Genomic DNA, 6,528 nt, shown 5'->3' on the forward strand with positions numbered 1-6,528 from the left:
AGAGCATCTGGGCACCTTCGGCAAAACTTATTTTGAACTGGTTGAATGCTTTCTGGCTGAGAAAAGTGACTCTCTGGGGGCCCAGGTTGGATGTCACCATTTTCAACTTGCTGTGAAAGGCCATAGCAGGTGGTGTCTTCTTTCGGCCCCCTCCTTTCCGTAGTCACTATGACAAAGGGGGATGACTTGAAAGCTTGTGGCCTGAATTGAGCTGTCAAGGCAGGACTGTGCAGTGAACTTTCAGCACAGGGTCACATTGCTGATGAGACAGCTTAGAAACATTACGAGTGTGTGTGTACATGTGTGTGTTTAAATAATCCTTAGCTCAACTTCTTACCAGGTTCTTAGGTTTCCTTTGAAAAAATGTCTTTCTTTTTTAGCCCTTCCTTGTTGCCCTCACAAAAGTTAACTTTTTCACCTTGAAGTGACAATAGCTTTTTCATGTTTTTTTCAGCTGAGAACCTTTGACTACAGACATCTGCTTCAGCTAAGATTACCATCTCTCTCTTTTGTGTCAAGGTTCCTGTGCATGACAGGCAAAAATTCAACCAATTGAAAAAGTTCCCCCTTCACCACATCCCCATGTCAAAAGAAAGTTGCACCTCTTGAATTTCTACCTGTCACACAGCTATTAAGGGTATAGGAGTCCTGCCTGGAAGTGTGTGTGGGGGGGAGCGGGGGGAGCAGCAATGCTAGAGATTCATTTGAGCTTTTGACTACTTGGATCTATGTGAACTTTCTCATTATTGAATACCTTACGGTATGACCAAGAAAATCTTCAGCTGTCCTCAAAGGAGTTCAACAGCACTCATCGAATACAGACAAATTTATTTGACAAAATGCTTATACTATTTGACAACCTTCATCACTATTTTATTGAGGAAGGAGGGAAACAGTTGTACATTGTCTGAGCAAGGCATACAACACTCCCTTATTCTACATTCAGGTGGCATTTCAGTACTCTTAAAAGAATCCATATTAACATTTTATTATGCAAGAGACCCACCATTGTTACTCAATGATTCAAGGATCTAAGTTGTTCTCCTTTTCTGGATGGGGGTGAATATACATAAACTAGAACATTTTTTTAATTCCCTTTCCCCCCAAAAAAAGTTGAGGAAAAGATGGGATTAGGTGCACAATGAGTGCTTCCAGACAAGGCTTTAAGTGTGAAACTGCCCTGCCTCGTTCACAGACTATTACAGGGAGCCCAGGTGATGTCTTCAGTTTGTAACCCTCTTGTGTTTTCCCATAACTGCTTCTGTCTTTTTTCTATCTGCAAAAAAAAGTTGAGGGAAAGTTGCACAGTGCCTTTTGATTGGTACTGCTAGTTGTCCTCCATATGGAAGTACACTTTGTACATTGCATTCACTCATAAGCTTCTTTTGACTTACCGGGGGTGGGTGGGAAGAGCACTATGTGTCCAGTCAAAGACCTATTAGTCACTGCAATCGTTATTTTTTTCAAAAGGGAAAGCAAAGTTTTGTCCCCGCCAAAAATTATGCAGTAGCAACAGTCCCTCAGAGAGGGTGCCAGATGACCCGCTTGTCACAGTCATAAAGGCTTGCCATCTGGTGTCTAGCACACACAACGTCTGGCCATTTGCCAGAGCAGGCCAACGCTCACAAGTTGATCTGGTCTACTTCTGGTGTGGCAGGCTCTGGGGAACTCTGCCATCCTGCAACAGAGTACATTGCATTCACTCGTGAGCTTCTGCTGGCTTTTATTTATAAATAAAGGCTACACTACCCGATTCTAGACAAATACCCAGTTATGAATCAGGAGTGGATGAGTGAAAAATTCTAGGGACTGGAAATGGGCTTGTTTTTGTTCTTTGCAACATGAGAATATCTGTATCAATCCCAAGAGCTCAATCATATGCTGTTGTTTAAACTATAATCCTAAAGTGCCAACAAGTGCCAGTCTCTGCTTTATAACCATACAAGGGCTATACTTGCCACTATACTGAGTGGATAATGAATATTGCAAGCCAGTGTGCTGTAGCAGTGGCTAGAGCGCTAGACTAGGAGCGGGGAGACTCAGGTGCAGCAGTGAAGCTCACTAGACGCTGTCTCTCAGCCTATCCTAATAGGGATGTGGTGAAGATAAAGTGGGACAGGAGGTGGGGGGAACCATGCATAACTCCCTGGGCTGCTTGGAGGAAAGACAGGATATAAAATGTAATAAATGCATATTTTAGTTCTCCCTACTAGACAAGGCTCTTCTTTCCTATACTGAGGGAATGCTCATCCAGTTATTATTTATTAAGAATATTAATATCCCACCATTCTAGCTCACTCAGAGGCTTATGCATGTTAAAATCACTATCATGAATACAATGAGAAAGCTAACAAATGAACAGCATAAATCAACACAACTGTAAAAATGAAGAGAACCAGCAAAAATTCAGTCAAAACATGTTTTCAAGAGACCATGGAATGCCACCAGAGACGGGGTGATACAGATCTGCAAAGCCAAAACTGAGAAAGACCTCTCATGCATTTCCACCAACCATGCCTTGGATGGTGGCGGCACATGCAAACATGCCTCTCCCAATAATCTTAGCGGCCAAGCAGGATCACATGCAAAGATCAGGATACAGTCCCTTCCTTAGGCATCCTGGTCCCAAGTCACTTAGAACAGGGGTGGGGAATCAGTGGCTCTCCAGATGTTGACTCCAACTCCTACCTGCCCCATCCAGCATAGCCAATGGTCACGAATGATGGGAGTTGTAGTCCAACATGTAGTGGGTCATGGTTTCATGACAGCCACCCCCAACCAGGTGTTCTCCAGATGTTGTAGACTACAATTCCCATAATCCCTTACCACTGGCTGTGCTAGTGACACTGTTAGAAGTTGTAGTCCAAAACATTTGAAGGGCATCAGGTTAGGAAAGCCTGGTGTGTGAACTCTTCCCATATCCTAGAAAAATTATATGCAACCATCACTTAATTTTTCTAAGTATGAAACACATGTGTCTTGCATCAAATCTACAAGGCCCACATATATAAAATACAGGACATGCCTTTTTGAAGTACTTGGAAATAGCCACCACAAAAATTGTGCACTTCCAAATATTTTAGGGAGTATGTACCGAATTTTACATATACACAGCCCTTCAAAAGTGTTTGTGTATGAGTGCAAAATGCCAAATAACTTTCAGCCAAATCTGAACTGTTTAAGCTTTCCCAGGTGAAAGACACAAGAGTGTCATTATTTTTCTCACATTTAAATCTAGCTCATCTACTTTATTTGTTCTGCTTTTAAAAACAACTTCTAGCTTATTCGGATGAATGCACCCCAGACTTACCCTTTTTTGGATATCTCTATTTCTTCTCCTCCTTCTCTCACCCCCCCTCATCCATCTGCTAACCATTTTAAATCCCCAACTGAAGTCTAGAGACCCTATCCTTTGACTTCCATTTTCATATCCCTCAGCCCTTCAACCCAGATCATAGTTCTTTGCCATACATCGTCCATCTGTTACCCAATTTTCCTCCCAACATCCCCCATTCTATTTTTTCTATCTCTGATCCCTTCCCCTCCCCATCTCTTACATTTCAATCCAATCCTATGTCCTTGCCATTGTCACAATAACACCCCCCCCCCCCATATCTCATGCTCTTCACCAAGCAAGGAAACAACAGTTTTCTCAGTAAGTCCACATAAAAACAGTGTACTGCAGTTCCTGTTAGGCCAAAACAGTGATCAGAAATCTTAAAGCAACTTCAGATGATTGGGGAAGTGCTAACATATCTATAAGTTAGCAACCTATTTCTGAATATGAAAGTCCATTTTGGGAAACAATGAATACCAATACAAAATTACATGTATTTCCCTTAAATAAACGTAAATGCAAAGTAGGTGTACACATAAATGTTTTATTTCTGGTGTTAATGTGGGCCTGCATTGAATGCAACATGCTTTTAAGTGAAACAAAATCTGTACCAAAGTAACAAAACAAAACAAAAACCCCAAAACACAACAGAACTTCATTAAAATTTCCATCTTATAATTAAAGTCAACACTTTAAAACATACAAAAGTATTAACAGATGCTGTTGTTTTCCAACATACATGTTTGGTGCTGCAGGTATATTCTATTTATAAACATAAAAAATGCAAACGCACCTAAGACTGGAAAAGTATCAAAAAATGTCTAACATATCAAAGGTTTAAAACTTTTTTTTTTTTTGCTAAAAGCCACACAAAAGCAATTAACTGAAAGATTCAACCAATACCAACTCCAGTTTGTACTACATACCAGAGACCTATGTTAAACCTTGGCACTGGTGGCTTTGGTACCATTACAAAAAAAACCCTATTGAATAATTTACACATCTCCTGCAAAGCAGTAGAACTGTCAGGAATGAAAGATGAAGACATGGAGTGGGATCCAAAGAGCTGCAGGAGTGTTCGTTTGTTGCACTGAAGATGTTGTGTCCCTCCCCAGCCCACTGCCATTCCTTGTCCTACAAGCGCTGTTCCAGAAAACCAGGGGATCCTCCAGAGTAGCTTCCAACACAACACAAGAAACTATAGTCAGAGGTCGGAAATCCAGACAGTGCTGATGCACACGTGCAGCTCTTTGGATCTTGGCTAAGTGATTGTGTATTCCAAGCAGGGCAGGGGACTAGCCTACGCTTTATAAACTTCCATCAAGGCTTGAAGTAGCTTGCCATGTTGCTTGGGGGTGGACTGTGATTTTAAAGGGGGTGGGGGGAGAAAGTAAAAATACATGGTGGGCATGCTGATAGATACACAGTCCTTGAATCACAGCCTTACTATGCAGTCACATTCACTTCACTCCTTTGTGCTTCAGGTAGGGAGTCTTCTAAAGAAGCTTACTTAAAGAAAGAACAAATCAAGACTAACAATACTAAAGGGAGTTCCAATCTGGCTCCCCACATTTTGAACAGGAAGAATAATTCTCTTTTCTACAGAGATATTCTGAAAAATGCTGTCAGTTTTAAAACTGGCCTATTAAAGGCAGCTATGTGAACACGCTACATATAAATATTCATTTAGAACAATAAATAAATAATTATGGTATGGGGATGTGAGCTGGGCTTTTAAAAAGTATTCTAACTCCAGAGATTGCTTTATATACCACACAATATTAAAATAAGGAAAAATTGTTTTTAGAGTTCTTGGTGTTATGTGGTATCAAGTTTTTATAGTAATTGTATTACTCCCCACCCAGCAACAGTTGACATCACGTTAACTTGAGAACATGCCATCATTCTTTTATGTAATTTTACATACAGTGCATATGATGCTCGCTCTTTCCATCTCTCATAGCAGCAAGCAGATTCTGCTACTATCTATAGCAGCACACCCAGGAGTGGAGAGGAAGAGTGTCAGATTTATAAATAGCTAACATCTACAGTATACAATTCTATTTACCTGTCAGTATTTAGGTTGACAGCACACCATTATGTTCTACAAGAAAGTAACTGAAAAAAATAGCTACAACAATAGCAAAACTGAGACATTCCTTCAAATAGGACAAAAATAAGTGCAAATGTCTAAAGCAGGTAAACTGAAGCAACCGCTGTAACCTGTGAAGATTGAAAGCATGAACGGGTCTAAAATTAAAATAAACTGCTGCTTTTTAAACAGCTTCAGAGTGAGTAAACACAGCCCACTCCAGTCATGTGCACATCCACGTATGGGAGAAGTGTTGACATGACCTGGGCTGTACAAATATAGAGCCAACAGCAAGTTCTGTGACTGTGGTGACACAGCAAGCATAAACGCAGAAATAACTGTGGCTGTAATCCACAGCCCTGTTCACACCAACATCTCTCCACATGAAAGCAGACCCAAACGTGGCTGAGGAAGGCCCATGGCTGTTTGTGTCAAGAAAAATGGCTGTGTGAACTGACTCTTTGTTTCTGTCAGATGTGTAGTGAAATACATTGGTATTATTTCCTGTAATGGGCCACATGAAGCCACATTGTGTGTCATCACATTCTGTCCCTACATAAATATATCCCTTTAATAACCAAGTTACTGTAATAGTTGGACTTTAAAATAACTATGTAGACGTACATGATTTAAAAGGGAATAGTGCAATCTTTAAGCAGATGAAAAGCAAATGTATCTACTTTACAGCCGGTAATGTTGCTGCCATTCCATGCACCAAGGTTACAATTTGCCTTTTCTTAGTTCAGCTGGAGTTATTTTACCAGGAAAACAATAGCAGCTTCTAAGACAACCTGCATATACATATCTATATAGATATAAGTATCTACACAGTGAGCCTGCAATCCTGCTCATTGTTAATGCCCGCATAGGCCCACTTTAGATGCTGGCATTTGCAAAGCAACCCAGAAACTTCAAGCATCCTGTCATAGCAGCTAATCCTCCACTGATATCCTTCACAGAGAATGCACTCATTCTCCCTTTTGACACTTTCACTGTGAAGTCTATGCTACTCAAGAAAAACAGCTGAGTCCAAAGGAAGTCTTACTCTTTGAGATGTGCTCATACTCAGGCCTATCCTTCTCCACAACCACAACACAGT

Source organism: Elgaria multicarinata, chromosome 7 (genome assembly GCF_023053635.1).
Source record: "Elgaria multicarinata webbii isolate HBS135686 ecotype San Diego chromosome 7, rElgMul1.1.pri, whole genome shotgun sequence".
NCBI lineage: Eukaryota > Metazoa > Chordata > Lepidosauria > Squamata > Anguidae > Elgaria > Elgaria multicarinata.